Here is an 18,454-nt window from a genome sequence, read left to right as displayed (position 1 = left end):
CTGATCGTTGAGGCACTCTAAAACTATTAGGCTGTTTTGCTCTCTGATGCCCGTGGACCGAGAGAACGTAGAATAACGGAGCGATCGTGTCGCTCCGGAGCCCGAGCGAAAAAATTCTAAGTCCCCGTTCGTGTCGCTCCGGAGCCCGAGCGAAAAAATTCTAAGTCCCCGTTCGTGTCGCTCCGGAACCGAATGTCGACGGAACGAAATGACAACGGTAGATCCTTATTCCTGGTGCTCGTGGCTCTCTAAAACCATACACTTGTTCTCCTCTGTCTCTTACCTGTGTCGAGATAATCGAGAATCATGGAGCGTTCGTGTCGCTCCGGAACCGAAAGTCGTCGGTTCGAAACGAGAACGTTGGATCCATATTCCTGATCGTTGAGGCACTCTAAAACTATTAGGCTGTTTTGCTCTCTGATGCCCGTGGACCGAGAGAACGTAGAATAACGGAGCGATCGTGTCGCTCCGGAGCCCGAGCGAAAAAATTCTAAGTCCCCGTTCGTGTCGCTCCGGAGCCCGAGCGAAAAAATTCTAAGTCCCCGTTCGTGTCGCTCCGGAACCGAATGTCGACGGAACGAAATGACAACGGTAGATCCTTATTCCTGGTGCTCGTGGCTCTCTAAAACCATACACTTGTTCTCCTCTGTCTCTTACCTGTGTCGAGATAATCGAGAATCATGGAGCGTTCGTGTCGCTCCGGAACCGAAAGTCGTCGGTTCGAAACGAGAACGTTAGGATCCATATTCCTGATCGTTGAGGCACTCTAAAACTATTAGGCTGTTTTGCTCTCTGATGCCCGTGGACCGAGAGAACGTAGAATAACGGAGCGATCGTGTCGCTCCGGAGCCCGAGCGAAAAAATTCTAAGTCCCCCGTTCGTGTCGCTCCGGAGCCCGAGCGAAAAAATTCTAAGTCCCCGTTCGTGTCGCTCCGGAACCGAATGTCGACGGAACGAAATGACAACGGTAGATCCTTATTCCTGGTGCTCGTGGCTCTCTAAAACCATACACTTGTTCTCCTCTGTCTCTTACCTGTGTCGAGATAATCGAGAATCATGGAGCGTTCGTGTCGCTCCGGAACCGAAAGTCGTCGGTTCGAAACGAGAACGTTGGATCCATATTCCTGATCGTTGAGGCACTCTAAAACTATTAGGCTGTTTTGCTCTCTGATGCCCGTGGACCGAGAGAACGTAGAATAACGGAGCGATCGTGTCGCTCCGGAGCCCGAGCGAAAAAATTCTAAGTCCCCGTTCGTGTCGCTCCGGAGCCCGAGCGAAAAAATTCTAAGTCCCCGTTCGTGTCGCTCCGGAACCGAATGTCGACGGAACGAAATGACAACGGTAGATCCTTATTCCTGGTGCTCGTGGCTCTCTAAAACCATACACTTGTTCTCCTCTGTCTCTTACCTGTGTCGAGATAATCGAGAATCATGGAGCGTTCGTGTCGCTCCGGAACCGAAAGTCGTCGGTTCGAAACGAGAACGTTGGATCCATATTCCTGATCGTTGAGGCACTCTAAAACTATTAGGCTGTTTTGCTCTCTGATGCCCGTGGACCGAGAGAACGTAGAATAACGGAGCGATCGTGTCGCTCCGGAGCCCGAGCGAAAAAATTCTAAGTCCCCGTTCGTGTCGCTCCGGAGCCCGAGCGAAAAAAATTCTAAGTCCCCGTTCGTGTCGCTCCGGAACCGAATGTCGACGGAACGAAATGACAACGGTAGATCCTTATTCCTGGTGCTCGTGGCTCTCTAAAACCATACACTTGTTCTCCTCTGTCTCATACCTGTGTCGAGATAATCGAGAATCATGGAGCGTTCGTGTCGCTCCGGAACCGAAAGTCGTCGGTTCGAAACGAGAACGTTGGATCCATATTCCTGATCGTTGAGGCACTCTAAAACTATTAGGCTGTTTTGCTCTCTGATGCCCGTGGACCGAGAGAACGTAGAATAACGGAGCGATCGTGTCGCTCCGGAGCCCGAGCGAAAAAATTCTAAGTCCCCGTTCGTGTCGCTCCGGAGCCCGAGCGAAAAAATTCTAAGTCCCCGTTCGTGTCGCTCCGGAACCGAATGTCGACGGAACGAAATGACAACGGTAGATCCTTATTCCTGGTGCTCGTGGCTCTCTAAAACCATACACTTGTTCTCCTCTGTCTCTTACCTGTGTCGAGATAATCGAGAATCATGGAGCGTTCGTGTCGCTCCGGAACCGAAAGTCGTCGGTTCGAAACGAGAACGTTAGATCCATATTCCTGATCGTTGAGGCACTCTAAAACTATTAGGCTGTTTTGCTCTCTGATGCCCGTGGACCGAGAGAACGTAGAATAACGGAGCGATCGTGTCGCTCCGGAGCCCGAGCGAAAAAATTCTAAGTCCCCGTTCGTGTCGCTCCGGAGCCCGAGCGAAAAAATTCTAAGTCCCCGTTCGTGTCGCTCCGGAACCGAATGTCGACGGAACGAAATGACAACGGTAGATCCTTATTCCTGGTGCTCGTGGCTCTCTAAAACCATACACTTGTTCTCCTCTGTCTCTTACCTGTGTCGAGATAATCGAGAATCATGGAGCGTTCGTGTCGCTCCGGAACCGAAAGTCGTCGGTTCGAAACGAGAACGTTAGATCCATATTCCTGATCGTTGAGGCACTCTAAAACTATTAGGCTGTTTTGCTCTCTGATGCCCGTGGACCGAGAGAACGTAGAATAACGGAGCGATCGTGTCGCTCCGGAGCCCGAGCGAAAAAATTCTAAGTCCCCGTTCGTGTCGCTCCGGAGCCCGAGCGAAAAAATTCTAAGTCCCCGTTCGTGTCGCTCCGGAACCGAATGTCGACGGAACGAAATGACAACGGTAGATCCTTATTCCTGGTGCTCGTGGCTCTCTAAAACCATACACTTGTTCTCCTCTGTCTCTTACCTGTGTCGAGATAATCGAGAATCATGGAGCGTTCGTGTCGCTCCGGAACCGAAAGTCGTCGGTTCGAAACGAGAACGTTAGATCCATATTCCTGATCGTTGAGGCACTCTAAAACTATTAGGCTGTTTTGCTCTCTGATGCCCGTGGACCGAGAGAACGTAGAATAACGGAGCGATCGTGTCGCTCCGGAGCCCGAGCGAAAAAATTCTAAGTCCCCGTTCGTGTCGCTCCGGAGCCCGAGCGAAAAAATTCTAAGTCCCCGTTCGTGTCGCTCCGGAACCGAATGTCGACGGAACGAAATGACAACGGTAGATCCTTATTCCTGGTGCTCGTGGCTCTCTAAAACCATACACTTGTTCTCCTCTGTCTCTTACCTGTGTCGAGATAATCGAGAATCATGGAGCGTTCGTGTCGCTCCGGAACCGAAAGTCGTCGGTTCGAAACGAGAACGTTAGATCCATATTCCTGATCGTTGAGGCACTCTAAAACTATTAGGCTGTTTTGCTCTCTGATGCCCGTGGACCGAGAGAACGTAGAATAACGGAGCGATCGTGTCGCTCCGGAGCCCGAGCGAAAAAATTCTAAGTCCCCGTTCGTGTCGCTCCGGAGCCCGAGCGAAAAAATTCTAAGTCCCCGTTCGTGTCGCTCCGGAACCGAATGTCGACGGAACGAAATGACAACGGTAGATCCTTATTCCTGGTGCTCGTGGCTCTCTAAAACCATACACTTGTTCTCCTCTGTCTCTTACCTGTGTCGAGATAATCGAGAATCATGGAGCGTTCGTGTCGCTCCGGAACCGAAAGTCGTCGGTTCGAAACGAGAACGTTGGATCCATATTCCTGATCGTTGAGGCACTCTAAAACTATTAGGCTGTTTTGCTCTCTGATGCCCGTGGACCGAGAGAACGTAGAATAACGGAGCGATCGTGTCGCTCCGGAGCCCGAGCGAAAAAATTCTAAGTCCCCGTTCGTGTCGCTCCGGAGCCCGAGCGAAAAAATTCTAAGTCCCCGTTCGTGTCGCTCCGGAACCGAATGTCGACGGAACGAAATGACAACGGTAGATCCTTATTCCTGGTGCTCGTGGCTCTCTAAAACCATACACTTGTTCTCCTCTGTCTCATACCTGTGTCGAGATAATCGAGAATCATGGAGCGTTCGTGTCGCTCCGGAACCGAAAGTCGTCGGTTCGAAACGAGAACGTTGGATCCATATTCCTGATCGTTGAGGCACTCTAAAACTATTAGGCTGTTTTGCTCTCTGATGCCCGTGGACCGAGAGAACGTAGAATAACGGAGCGATCGTGTCGCTCCGGAGCCCGAGCGAAAAAATTCTAAGTCCCCGTTCGTGTCGCTCCGGAGCCCGAGCGAAAAAATTCTAAGTCCCCGTTCGTGTCGCTCCGGAACCGAATGTCGACGGAACGAAATGACAACGGTAGATCCTTATTCCTGGTGCTCGTGGCTCTCTAAAACCATACACTTGTTCTCCTCTGTCTCTTACCTGTGTCGAGATAATCGAGAATCATGGAGCGTTCGTGTCGCTCCGGAACCGAAAGTCGTCGGTTCGAAACGAGAACGTTAGATCCATATTCCTGATCGTTGAGGCACTCTAAAACTATTAGGCTGTTTTGCTCTCTGATGCCCGTGGACCGAGAGAACGTAGAATAACGGAGCGATCGTGTCGCTCCGGAGCCCGAGCGAAAAATTCTAAGTCCCCGTTCGTGTCGCTCCGGAGCCCGAGCGAAAAAATTCTAAGTCCCCGTTCGTGTCGCTCCGGAACCGAATGTCGACGGAACGAAATGACAACGGTAGATCCTTATTCCTGGTGCTCGTGGCTCTCTAAAACCATACACTTGTTCTCCTCTGTCTCTTACCTGTGTCGAGATAATCGAGAATCATGGAGCGTTCGTGTCGCTCCGGAACCGAAAGTCGTCGGTTCGAAACGAGAACGTTGGATCCATATTCCTGATCGTTGAGGCACTCTAAAACTATTAGGCTGTTTTGCTCTCTGATGCCCGTGGACCGAGAGAACGTAGAATAACGGAGCGATCGTGTCGCTCCGGAGCCCGAGCGAAAAAATTCTAAGTCCCCGTTCGTGTCGCTCCGGAGCCCGAGCGAAAAAATTCTAAGTCCCCGTTCGTGTCGCTCCGGAACCGAATGTCGACGGAACGAAATGACAACGGTAGATCCTTATTCCTGGTGCTCGTGGCTCTCTAAAACCATACACTTGTTCTCCTCTGTCTCTTACCTGTGTCGAGATAATCGAGAATCATGGAGCGTTCGTGTCGCTCCGGAACCGAAAGTCGTCGGTTCGAAACGAGAACGTTAGATCCATATTCCTGATCGTTGAGGCACTCTAAAACTATTAGGCTGTTTTGCTCTCTGATGCCCGTGGACCGAGAGAACGTAGAATAACGGAGCGATCGTGTCGCTCCGGAGCCCGAGCGAAAAAATTCTAAGTCCCCGTTCGTGTCGCTCCGGAGCCCGAGCGAAAAAATTCTAAGTCCCCGTTCGTGTCGCTCCGGAACCGAATGTCGACGGAACGAAATGACAACGGTAGATCCTTATTCCTGGTGCTCGTGGCTCTCTAAAACCATACACTTGTTCTCCTCTGTCTCTTACCTGTGTCGAGATAATCGAGAATCATGGAGCGTTCGTGTCGCTCCGGAACCGAAAGTCGTCGGTTCGAAACGAGAACGTTGGATCCATATTCCTGATCGTTGAGGCACTCTAAAACTATTAGGCTGTTTTGCTCTCTGATGCCCGTGGACCGAGAGAACGTAGAATAACGGAGCGATCGTGTCGCTCCGGAGCCCGAGCGAAAAAATTCTAAGTCCCCGTTCGTGTCGCTCCGGAGCCCGAGCGAAAAAATTCTAAGTCCCCGTTCGTGTCGCTCCGGAGCCCGAGCGAAAAAATTCCAAGTCCCCGTTCGTGTCGCTCCGGAACCGAATGTCGACGGAACGAAATGACAACGGTAGATCCTTATTCCTGGTGCTCGTGGCTCTCTAAAACCATACACTTGTTCTCCTCTGTCTCTTACCTGTGTCGAGATAATCGAGAATCATGGAGCGTTCGTGTCGCTCCGGAACCGAAAGTCGTCGGTTCGAAACGAGAACGTTGGATCCATATTCCTGATCGTTGAGGCACTCTAAAACTATTAGGCTGTTTTGCTCTCTGATGCCCGTGGACCGAGAGAACGTAGAATAACGGAGCGATCGTGTCGCTCCGGAGCCCGAGCGAAAAAATTCTAAGTCCCCGTTCGTGTCGCTCCGGAGCCCGAGCGAAAAAATTCTAAGTCCCCGTTCGTGTCGCTCCGGAACCGAATGTCGACGGAACGAAATGACAACGGTAGATCCTTATTCCTGGTGCTCGTGGCTCTCTAAAACCATACACTTGTTCTCCTCTGTCTCTTACCTGTGTCGAGATAATCGAGAATCATGGAGCGTTCGTGTCGCTCCGGAACCGAAAGTCGTCGGTTCGAAACGAGAACGTTAGATCCATATTCCTGATCGTTGAGGCACTCTAAAACTATTAGGCTGTTTTGCTCTCTGATGCCCGTGGACCGAGAGAACGTAGAATAACGGAGCGATCGTGTCGCTCCGGAGCCCGAGCGAAAAAATTCTAAGTCCCCGTTCGTGTCGCTCCGGAGCCCGAGCGAAAAAAATTCTAAGTCCCCGTTCGTGTCGCTCCGGAACCGAATGTCGACGGAACGAAATGACAACGGTAGATCCTTATTCCTGGTGCTCGTGGCTCTCTAAAACCATACACTTGTTCTCCTCTGTCTCTTACCTGTGTCGAGATAATCGAGAATCATGGAGCGTTCGTGTCGCTCCGGAACCGAAAGTCGTCGGTTCGAAACGAGAACGTTGGATCCATATTCCTGATCGTTGAGGCACTCTAAAACTATTAGGCTGTTTTGCTCTCTGATGCCCGTGGACCGAGAGAACGTAGAATAACGGAGCGATCGTGTCGCTCCGGAGCCCGAGCGAAAAAATTCTAAGTCCCCGTTCGTGTCGCTCCGGAGCCCGAGCGAAAAAATTCTAAGTCCCCGTTCGTGTCGCTCCGGAACCGAATGTCGACGGAACGAAATGACAACGGTAGATCCTTATTCCTGGTGCTCGTGGCTCTCTAAAACCATACACTTGTTCTCCTCTGTCTCTTACCTGTGTCGAGATAATCGAGAATCATGGAGCGTTCGTGTCGCTCCGGAACCGAAAGTCGTCGGTTCGAAACGAGAACGTTGGATCCATATTCCTGATCGTTGAGGCACTCTAAAACTATTAGGCTGTTTTGCTCTCTGATGCCCGTGGACCGAGAGAACGTAGAATAACGGAGCGATCGTGTCGCTCCGGAGCCCGAGCGAAAAAATTCTAAGTCCCCCGTTCGTGTCGCTCCGGAGCCCGAGCGAAAAAATTCTAAGTCCCCGTTCGTGTCGCTCCGGAACCGAATGTCGACGGAACGAAATGACAACGGTAGATCCTTATTCCTGGTGCTCGTGGCTCTCTAAAACCATACACTTGTTCTCCTCTGTCTCTTACCTGTGTCGAGATAATCGAGAATCATGGAGCGTTCGTGTCGCTCCGGAACCGAAAGTCGTCGGTTCGAAACGAGAACGTTGGATCCATATTCCTGATCGTTGAGGCACTCTAAAACTATTAGGCTGTTTTGCTCTCTGATGCCCGTGGACCGAGAGAACGTAGAATAACGGAGCGATCGTGTCGCTCCGGAGCCCGAGCGAAAAAATTCTAAGTCCCCGTTCGTGTCGCTCCGGAGCCCGAGCGAAAAAATTCTAAGTCCCCGTTCGTGTCGCTCCGGAGCCCGAGCGAAAAAATTCCAAGTCCCCGTTCGTGTCGCTCCGGAACCGAATGTCGACGGAACGAAATGACAACGGTAGATCCTTATTCCTGGTGCTCGTGGCTCTCTAAAACCATACACTTGTTCTCCTCTGTCTCTTACCTGTGTCGAGATAATCGAGAATCATGGAGCGTTCGTGTCGCTCCGGAACCGAAAGTCGTCGGTTCGAAACGAGAACGTTGGATCCATATTCCTGATCGTTGAGGCACTCTAAAACTATTAGGCTGTTTTGCTCTCTGATGCCCGTGGACCGAGAGAACGTAGAATAACGGAGCGATCGTGTCGCTCCGGAGCCCGAGCGAAAAAATTCTAAGTCCCCGTTCGTGTCGCTCCGGAGCCCGAGCGAAAAAATTCTAAGTCCCCGTTCGTGTCGCTCCGGAACCGAATGTCGACGGAACGAAATGACAACGGTAGATCCTTATTCCTGGTGCTCGTGGCTCTCTAAAACCATACACTTGTTCTCCTCTGTCTCATACCTGTGTCGAGATAATCGAGAATCATGGAGCGTTCGTGTCTCTCCGGAACCGAAAGTCGTCGGTTCGAAACGAGAACGTTGGATCCATATTCCTGATCGTTGAGGCACTCTAAAACTATTAGGCTGTTTTGCTCTCTGATGCCCGTGGACCGAGAGAACGTAGAATAACGGAGCGATCGTGTCGCTCCGGAGCCCGAGCGAAAAAATTCTAAGTCCCCGTTCGTGTCGCTCCGGAGCCCGAGCGAAAAAATTCTAAGTCCCCGTTCGTGTCGCTCCGGAACCGAATGTCGACGGAACGAAATGACAACGGTAGATCCTTATTCCTGGTGCTCGTGGCTCTCTAAAACCATACACTTGTTCTCCTCTGTCTCTTACCTGTGTCGAGATAATCGAGAATCATGGAGCGTTCGTGTCGCTCCGGAACCGAAAGTCGTCGGTTCGAAACGAGAACGTTAGATCCATATTCCTGATCGTTGAGGCACTCTAAAACTATTAGGCTGTTTTGCTCTCTGATGCCCGTGGACCGAGAGAACGTAGAATAACGGAGCGATCGTATCGCTCCGGAGCCCGAGCGAAAAAATTCTAAGTCCCCGTTCGTGTCGCTCCGGAGCCCGAGCGAAAAAATTCTAAGTCCCCGTTCGTGTCGCTCCGGAACCGAATGTCGACGGAACGAAATGACAACGGTAGATCCTTATTCCTGGTGCTCGTGGCTCTCTAAAACCATACACTTGTTCTCCTCTGTCTCTTACCTGTGTCGAGATAATCGAGAATCATGGAGCGTTCGTGTCGCTCCGGAACCGAAAGTCGTCGGTTCGAAACGAGAACGTTGGATCCATATTCCTGATCGTTGAGGCACTCTAAAACTATTAGGCTGTTTTGCTCTCTGATGCCCGTGGACCGAGAGAACGTAGAATAACGGAGCGATCGTGTCGCTCCGGAGCCCGAGCGAAAAAATTCTAAGTCCCCGTTCGTGTCGCTCCGGAGCCCGAGCGAAAAAATTCTAAGTCCCCGTTCGTGTCGCTCCGGAACCGAATGTCGACGGAACGAAATGACAACGGTAGATCCTTATTCCTGGTGCTCGTGGCTCTCTAAAACCATACACTTGTTCTCCTCTGTCTCTTACCTGTGTCGAGATAATCGAGAATCATGGAGCGTTCGTGTCGCTCCGGAACCGAAAGTCGTCGGTTCGAAACGAGAACGTTGGATCCATATTCCTGATCGTTGAGGCACTCTAAAACTATTAGGCTGTTTTGCTCTCTGATGCCCGTGGACCGAGAGAACGTAGAATAACGGAGCGATCGTGTCGCTCCGGAGCCCGAGCGAAAAATTCTAAGTCCCCGTTCGTGTCGCTCCGGAGCCCGAGCGAAAAAATTCTAAGTCCCCGTTCGTGTCGCTCCGGAGCCCGAGCGAAAAAATTCCAAGTCCCCGTTCGTGTCGCTCCGGAACCGAATGTCGACGGAACGAAATGACAACGGTAGATCCTTATTCCTGGTGCTCGTGGCTCTCTAAAACCATACACTTGTTCTCCTCTGTCTCTTACCTGTGTCGAGATAATCGAGAATCATGGAGCGTTCGTGTCGCTCCGGAACCGAAAGTCGTCGGTTCGAAACGAGAACGTTGGATCCATATTCCTGATCGTTGAGGCACTCTAAAACTATTAGGCTGTTTTGCTCTCTGATGCCCGTGGACGGAGAGAACGTAGAATAACGGAGCGATCGTGTCGCTCCGGAGCCCGAGCGAAAAAATTCTAAGTCCCCGTTCGTGTCGCTCCGGAGCCCGAGCGAAAAAATTCTAAGTCCCCGTTCGTGTCGCTCCGGAACCGAATGTCGACGGAACGAAATGACAACGGTAGATCCTTATTCCTGGTGCTCGTGGCTCTCTAAAACCATACACTTGTTCTCCTCTGTCTCATACCTGTGTCGAGATAATCGAGAATCATGGAGCGTTCGTGTCTCTCCGGAACCGAAAGTCGTCGGTTCGAAACGAGAACGTTGGATCCATATTCCTGATCGTTGAGGCACTCTAAAACTATTAGGCTGTTTTGCTCTCTGATGCCCGTGGACCGAGAGAACGTAGAATAACGGAGCGATCGTGTCGCTCCGGAGCCCGAGCGAAAAAATTCTAAGTCCCCGTTCGTGTCGCTCCGGAGCCCGAGCGAAAAAATTCTAAGTCCCCGTTCGTGTCGCTCCGGAACCGAATGTCGACGGAACGAAATGACAACGGTAGATCCTTATTCCTGGTGCTCGTGGCTCTCTAAAACCATACACTTGTTCTCCTCTGTCTCTTACCTGTGTCGAGATAATCGAGAATCATGGAGCGTTCGTGTCGCTCCGGAACCGAAAGTCGTCGGTTCGAAACGAGAACGTTAGATCCATATTCCTGATCGTTGAGGCACTCTAAAACTATTAGGCTGTTTTGCTCTCTGATGCCCGTGGACCGAGAGAACGTAGAATAACGGAGCGATCGTGTCGCTCCGGAGCCCGAGCGAAAAAATTCTAAGTCCCCGTTCGTGTCGCTCCGGAGCCCGAGCGAAAAAATTCTAAGTCCCCGTTCGTGTCGCTCCGGAACCGAATGTCGACGGAACGAAATGACAACGGTAGATCCTTATTCCTGGTGCTCGTGGCTCTCTAATACCATACACTTGTTCTCCTCTGTCTCATACCTGTGTCGAGATAATCGAGAATCATGGAGCGTTCGTGTCGCTCCGGAACCGAAAGTCGTCGGTTCGAAACGAGAACGTTGGATCCATATTCCTGATCGTTGAGGCACTCTAAAACTATTAGGCTGTTTTGCTCTCTGATGCCCGTGGACCGAGAGAACGTAGAATAACGGAGCGATCGTGTCGCTCCGGAGCCCGAGCGAAAAAATTCTAAGTCCCCGTTCGTGTCGCTCCGGAGCCCGAGCGAAAAAATTCTAAGTCCCCGTTCGTGTCGCTCCGGAACCGAATGTCGACGGAACGAAATGACAACGGTAGATCCTTATTCCTGGTGCTCGTGGCTCTCTAAAACCATACACTTGTTCTCCTCTGTCTCTTACCTGTGTCGAGATAATCGAGAATCATGGAGCGTTCGTGTCGCTCCGGAACCGAAAGTCGTCGGTTCGAAACGAGAACGTTAGATCCATATTCCTGATCGTTGAGGCACTCTAAAACTATTAGGCTGTTTTGCTCTCTGATGCCCGTGGACCGAGAGAACGTAGAATAACGGAGCGATCGGTGTCGCTCCGGAGCCCGAGCGAAAAAATTCTAAGTCCCCGTTCGTGTCGCTCCGGAGCCCGAGCGAAAAAATTCTAAGTCCCCGTTCGTGTCGCTCCGGAACCGAATGTCGACGGAACGAAATGACAACGGTAGATCCTTATTCCTGGTGCTCGTGGCTCTCTAAAACCATACACTTGTTCTCCTCTGTCTCTTACCTGTGTCGAGATAATCGAGAATCATGGAGCGTTCGTGTCGCTCCGGAACCGAAAGTCGTCGTTCGAAACGAGAACGTTAGATCCATATTCCTGATCGTTGAGGCACTCTAAAACTATTAGGCTGTTTTGCTCTCTGATGCCCGTGGACCGAGAGAACGTAGAATAACGGAGCGATCGTGTCGCTCCGGAGCCCGAGCGAAAAAATTCTAAGTCCCCGTTCGTGTCGCTCCGGAGCCCGAGCGAAAAAATTCTAAGTCCCCGTTCGTGTCGCTCCGGAACCGAATGTCGACGGAACGAAATGACAACGGTAGATCCTTATTCCTGGTGCTCGTGGCTCTCTAAAACCATACACTTGTTCTCCTCTGTCTCTTACCTGTGTCGAGATAATCGAGAATCATGGAGCGTTCGTGTCGCTCCGGAACCGAAAGTCGTCGGTTCGAAACGAGAACGTTAGATCCATATTCCTGATCGTTGAGGCGCTCTAAAACTATTAGGCTGTTTTGCTCTCTGATGCCCGTGGACCGAGAGAACGTAGAATAACGGAGCGATCGTGTCGCTCCGGAGCCCGAGCGAAAAAATTCTAAGTCCCCGTTCGTGTCGCTCCGGAGCCCGAGCGAAAAAATTCTAAGTCCCCGTTCGTGTCGCTCCGGAACCGAATGTCGACGGAACGAAATGACAACGGTAGATCCTTATTCCTGGTGCTCGTGGCTCTCTAAAACCATACACTTGTTCTCCTCTGTCTCTTACCTGTGTCGAGATAATCGAGAATCATGGAGCGTTCGTGTCGCTCCGGAACCGAAAGTCGTCGGTTCGAAACGAGAACGTTAGATCCATATTCCTGATCGTTGAGGCACTCTAAAACTATTAGGCTGTTTTGCTCTCTGATGCCCGTGGACCGAGAGAACGTAGAATAACGGAGCGATCGTGTCGCTCCGGAGCCCGAGCGAAAAAATTCTAAGTCCCCGTTCGTGTCGCTCCGGAGCCCGAGCGAAAAAATTCTAAGTCCCCGTTCGTGTCGCTCCGGAACCGAATGTCGACGGAACGAAATGACAACGGTAGATCCTTATTCCTGGTGCTCGTGGCTCTCTAAAACCATACACTTGTTCTCCTCTGTCTCTTACCTGTGTCGAGATAATCGAGAATCATGGAGCGTTCGTGTCGCTCCGGAACCGAAAGTCGTCGGTTCGAAACGAGAACGTTAGATCCATATTCCTGATCGTTGAGGCGCTCTAAAACTATTAGGCTGTTTTGCTCTCTGATGCCCGTGGACCGAGAGAACGTAGAATAACGGAGCGATCGTGTCGCTCCGGAGCCCGAGCGAAAAAATTCTAAGTCCCCGTTCGTGTCGCTCCGGAGCCCGAGCGAAAAAATTCTAAGTCCCCGTTCGTGTCGCTCCGGAACCGAATGTCGACGGAACGAAATGACAACGGTAGATCCTTATTCCTGGTGCTCGTGGCTCTCTAAAACCATACACTTGTTCTCCTCTGTCTCTTACCTGTGTCGAGATAATCGAGAATCATGGAGCGTTCGTGTCGCTCCGGAACCGAAAGTCGTCGGTTCGAAACGAGAACGTTAGATCCATATTCCTGATCGTTGAGGCACTCTAAAACTATTAGGCTGTTTTGCTCTCTGATGCCCGTGGACCGAGAGAACGTAGAATAACGGAGCGATCGTGTCGCTCCGGAGCCCGAGCGAAAAAATTCTAAGTCCCCGTTCGTGTCGCTCCGGAGCCCGAGCGAAAAAATTCTAAGTCCCCGTTCGTGTCGCTCCGGAACCGAATGTCGACGGAACGAAATGACAACGGTAGATCCTTATTCCTGGTGCTCGTGGCTGTCTAAAACCATACACTTGTTCTCCTCTGTCTCTTACCTGGGTCGAGATAATCGAGAATCATGGAGCGTTCGTGTCGCTCCGGAACCGAAAGTCGTCGGTTCGAAACGAGAACGTTAGATCCATATTCCTGATCGTTGAGGCGCTCTAAAACTATTAGGCTGTTTTGCTCTCTGATGCCCGTGGACCGAGAGAACGTAGAATAACGGACCGATCGTGTCGCTCCGGAGCCCGAGCGAAAAAATTCTAAGTCCCCGTTCGTGTCGCTCCGGAGCCCGAGCGAAAAAATTCTAAGTCCCCGTTCGTGTCGCTCCGGAACCGAATGTCGACGGAACGAAATGACAACGGTAGATCCTTATTCCTGGTGCTCGTGGCTCTCTAAAACCATACACTTGTTCTCCTCTGTCTCTTACCTGTGTCGAGATAATCGAGAATCATGGAGCGTTCGTGTCGCTCCGGAACCGAAAGTCGTCGGTTCGAAACGAGAACGTTAGATCCATATTCCTGATCGTTGAGGCACTCTAAAACTATTAGGCTGTTTTGCTCTCTGATGCCCGTGGACCGAGAGAACGTAGAATAACGGAGCGATCGTGTCGCTCCGGAGCCCGAGCGAAAAAATTCTAAGTCCCCGTTCGTGTCGCTCCGGAGCCCGAGCGAAAAAATTCTAAGTCCCCGTTCGTGTCGCTCCGGAACCGAATGTCGACGGAACGAAATGACAACGGTAGATCCTTATTCCTGGTGCTCGTGGCTCTCTAAAACCATACACTTGTTCTCCTCTGTCTCTTACCTGTGTCGAGATAATCGAGAATCATGGAGCGTTCGTGTCGCTCCGGAACCGAAAGTCGTCGGTTCGAAACGAGAACGTTGGATCCATATTCCTGATCGTTGAGGCACTCTAAAACTATTAGGCTGTTTTGCTCTCTGATGCCCGTGGACCGAGAGAACGTAGAATAACGGACCGATCGTGTCGCTCCGGAGCCCGAGCGAAAAAATTCTAAGTCCCCGTTCGTGTCGCTCCGGAGCCCGAGCGAAAAAATTCTAAGTCCCCGTTCGTGTCGCTCCGGAACCGAATGTCGACGGAACGAAATGACAACGGTAGATCCTTATTCCTGGTGCTCGTGGCTCTCTAAAACCATACACTTGTTCTCCTCTGTCTCATACCTGTGTCGAGATAATCGAGAATCATGGAGCGTTCGTGTCGCTCCGGAACCGAAAGTCGACGGTTCGAAACGAGAACGTTGGATCCATATTCCTGATCGTTGAGGCACTCTAAAACTATTAGGCTGTTTTGCTCTCTGATGCCCGTGGACCGAGAGAACGTAGAATAACGGAGCGATCGTGTCGCTCCGGAGCCCGAGCGAAAAAATTCTAAGTCCCCGTTCGTGTCGCTCCGGAGCCCGAGCGAAAAAATTCTAAGTCCCCGTTCGTGTCGCTCCGGAACCGAATGTCGACGGAACGAAATGACAACGGTAGATCCTTATTCCTGGTGCTCGTGGCTCTCTAAAACCATACACTTGTTCTCCTCTGTCTCATACCTGTGTCGAGATAATCGAGAATCATGGAGCGTTCGTGTCGCTCCGGAACCGAAAGTCGTCGGTTCGAAACGAGAACGTTGGATCCATATTCCTGATCGTTGAGGCACTCTAAAACTATTAGGCTGTTTTGCTCTCTGATGCCCGTGGACCGAGAGAACGTAGAATAACGGAGCGATCGTGTCGCTCCGGAGCCCGAGCGAAAAAATTCTAAGTCCCCGTTCGTGTCGCTCCGGAGCCCGAGCGAAAAAATTCTAAGTCCCCGTTCGTGTCGCTCCGGAACCGAATGTCGACGGAACGAAATGACAACGGTAGATCCTTATTCCTGGTGCTCGTGGCTCTCTAAAACCATACACTTGTTCTCCTCTGTCTCTTACCTGTGTCGAGATAATCGAGAATCATGGAGCGTTCGTGTCGCTCCGGAACCGAAAGTCGTCGGTTCGAAACGAGAACGTTAGATCCATATTCCTGATCGTTGAGGCACTCTAAAACTATTAGGCTGTTTTGCTCTCTGATGCCCGTGGACCGAGAGAACGTAGAATAACGGAGCGATCGTGTCGCTCCGGAGCCCGAGCGAAAAAATTCTAAGTCCCCGTTCGTGTCGCTCCGGAGCCCGAGCGAAAAAATTCTAAGTCCCCGTTCGTGTCGCTCCGGAACCGAATGTCGACGGAACGAAATGACAACGGTAGATCCTTATTCCTGGTGCTCGTGGCTCTCTAAAACCATACACTTGTTCTCCTCTGTCTCTTACCTGTGTCGAGATAATCGAGAATCATGGAGCGTTCGTGTCGCTCCGGAACCGAAAGTCGTCGGTTCGAAACGAGAACGTTAGATCCATATTCCTGATCGTTGAGGCACTCTAAAACTATTAGGCTGTTTTGCTCTCTGATGCCCGTGGACCGAGAGAACGTAGAATAACGGAGCGATCGTGTCGCTCCGGAGCCCGAGCGAAAAAATTCTAAGTCCCCGTTCGTGTCGCTCCGGAGCCCCAGCGAAAAAATTCTAAGTCCCCGTTCGTGTCGCTCCGGAACCGAATGTCGACGGAACGAAATGACAACGGTAGATCCTTATTCCTGGTGCTCGTGGCTCTCTAAAACCATACACTTGTTCTCCTCTGTCTCTTACCTGTGTCGAGATAATCGAGAATCATGGAGCGTTCGTGTCGCTCCGGAACCGAAAGTCGTCGGTTCGAAACGAGAACGTTAGATCCATATTCCTGATCGTTGAGGCACTCTAAAACTATTAGGCTGTTTTGCTCTCTGATGCCCGTGGACCGAGAGAACGTAGAATAACGGAGCGATCGTGTCGCTCCGGAGCCCGAGCGAAAAAATTCTAAGTCCCCGTTCGTGTCGCTCCGGAGCCCGAGCGAAAAAATTCTAAGTCCCCGTTCGTGTCGCTCCGGAACCGAATGTCGACGGAACGAAATGACAACGGTAGATCCTTATTCCTGGTGCTCGTGGCTCTCTAAAACCATACACTTGTTCTCCTCTGTCTCTTACCTGTGTCGAGATAATCGAGAATCATGGAGCGTTCGTGTCGCTCCGGAACCGAAAGTCGTCGGTTCGAAACGAGAACGTTGGATCCATATTCCTGATCGTTGAGGCACTCTAAAACTATTAGGCTGTTTTGCTCTCTGATGCCCGTGGACCGAGAGAACGTAGAATAACGGAGCGATCGTGTCGCTCCGGAGCCCGAGCGAAAAAATTCTAAGTCCCCGTTCGTGTCGCTCCGGAGCCCGAGCGAAAAAATTCTAAGCCCCGTTCGTGTCGCTCCGGAACCGAATGTCGACGGAACGAAATGACAACGGTAGATCCTTATTCCTGGTGCTCGTGGCTCTCTAAAACCATACACTTGTTCTCCTCTGTCTCTTACCTGTGTCGAGATAATCGAGAATCATGGAGCGTTCGTGTCGCTCCGGAACCGAAAGTCGTCGGTTCGAAACGAGAACGTTAGATCCATATTCCTGATCGTTGAGGCGCTCTAAAACTATTAGGCTGTTTTGCTCTCTGATGCCCGTGGACCGAGAGAACGTAGAATAACGGAGCGATCGTGTCGCTCCGGAGCCCGAGCGAAAAAATTCTAAGTCCCCGTTCGTGTCGCTCCGGAGCCCGAGCGAAAAAATTCTAAGTCCCCGTTCGTGTCGCTCCGGAACCGAATGTCGACGGAACGAAATGACAACGGTAGATCCTTATTCCTGGTGCTCGTGGCTCTCTAAAACCATACACTTGTTCTCCTCTGTCTCTTACCTGTGTCGAGATAATCGAGAATCATGGAGCGTTCGTGTCGCTCCGGAACCGAAAGTCGTCGGTTCGAAACGAGAACGTTAGATCCATATTCCTGATCGTTGAGGCACTCTAAAACTATTAGGCTGTTTTGCTCTCTGATGCCCGTGGACCGAGAGAACGTAGAATAACGGAGCGATCGTGTCGCTCCGGAGCCCGAGCGAAAAAATTCTAAGTCCCCGTTCGTGTCGCTCCGGAACCGAATGTCGACGGAACGAAATGACAACGGTAGATCCTTATTCCTGGTGCTCGTGGCTCTCCAAAACCATACACTTGTTCTCCTCTGTCTCTTACCTGTGTCGAGATAATCGAGAATCATGGAGCGTTCGTGTCGCTCCGGAACCGAAAGTCGTCGGTTCGAAACGAGAACGTTGGATCCATATTCCTGATCGTTGAGGCACTCTAAAACTATTAGGCTGTTTTGCTCTCTGATGCCCGTGGACCGAGAGAACGTAGAATAACGGAGCGATCGTGTCGCTCCGGAGCCCGAGCGAAAAAATTCTAAGTCCCCGTTCGTGTCGCTCCGGAGCCCGAGCGAAAAAATTCTAAGTCCCCGTTCGTGTCGCTCCGGAGCCCGAGCGAAAAAATTCCAAGTCCCCGTTCGTGTCGCTCCGGAACCGAATGTCGACGGAACGAAATGACAACGGTAGATCCTTATTCCTGGTGCTCGTGGCTCTCTAAAACCATACACTTGTTCTCCTCTGTCTCTTACCTGTGTCGAGATAATCGAGAATCATGGAGCGTTCGTGTCGCTCCGGAACCGAAAGTCGTCGGTTCGAAACGAGAACGTTGGATCCATATTCCTGATCGTTGAGGCACTCTAAAACTATTAGGCTGTTTTGCTCTCTGATGCCCGTGGACCGAGAGAACGTAGAATAACGGAGCGATCGTGTCGCTCCGGAGCCCGAGCGAAAAAATTCTAAGTCCCCGTTCGTGTCGCTCCGGAGCCCGAGCGAAAAAATTCTAAGTCCCCGTTCGTGTCGCTCCGGAACCGAATGTCGACGGAACGAAATGACAACGGTAGATCCTTATTCCTGGTGCTCGTGGCTCTCTAAAACCATACACTTGTTCTCCTCTGTCTCATACCTGTGTCGAGATAATCGAGAATCATGGAGCGTTCGTGTCGCTCCGGAACCGAAAGTCGTCGGTTCGAAACGAGAACGTTGGATCC

This window comes from Calliopsis andreniformis, unplaced genomic scaffold (genome assembly GCF_051401765.1).
Source record: "Calliopsis andreniformis isolate RMS-2024a unplaced genomic scaffold, iyCalAndr_principal scaffold0423, whole genome shotgun sequence".
NCBI classification, from domain to species: Eukaryota; Metazoa; Arthropoda; class Insecta; order Hymenoptera; family Andrenidae; genus Calliopsis; species Calliopsis andreniformis.
Note: the sequence above shows the minus strand (reverse complement) of the source record.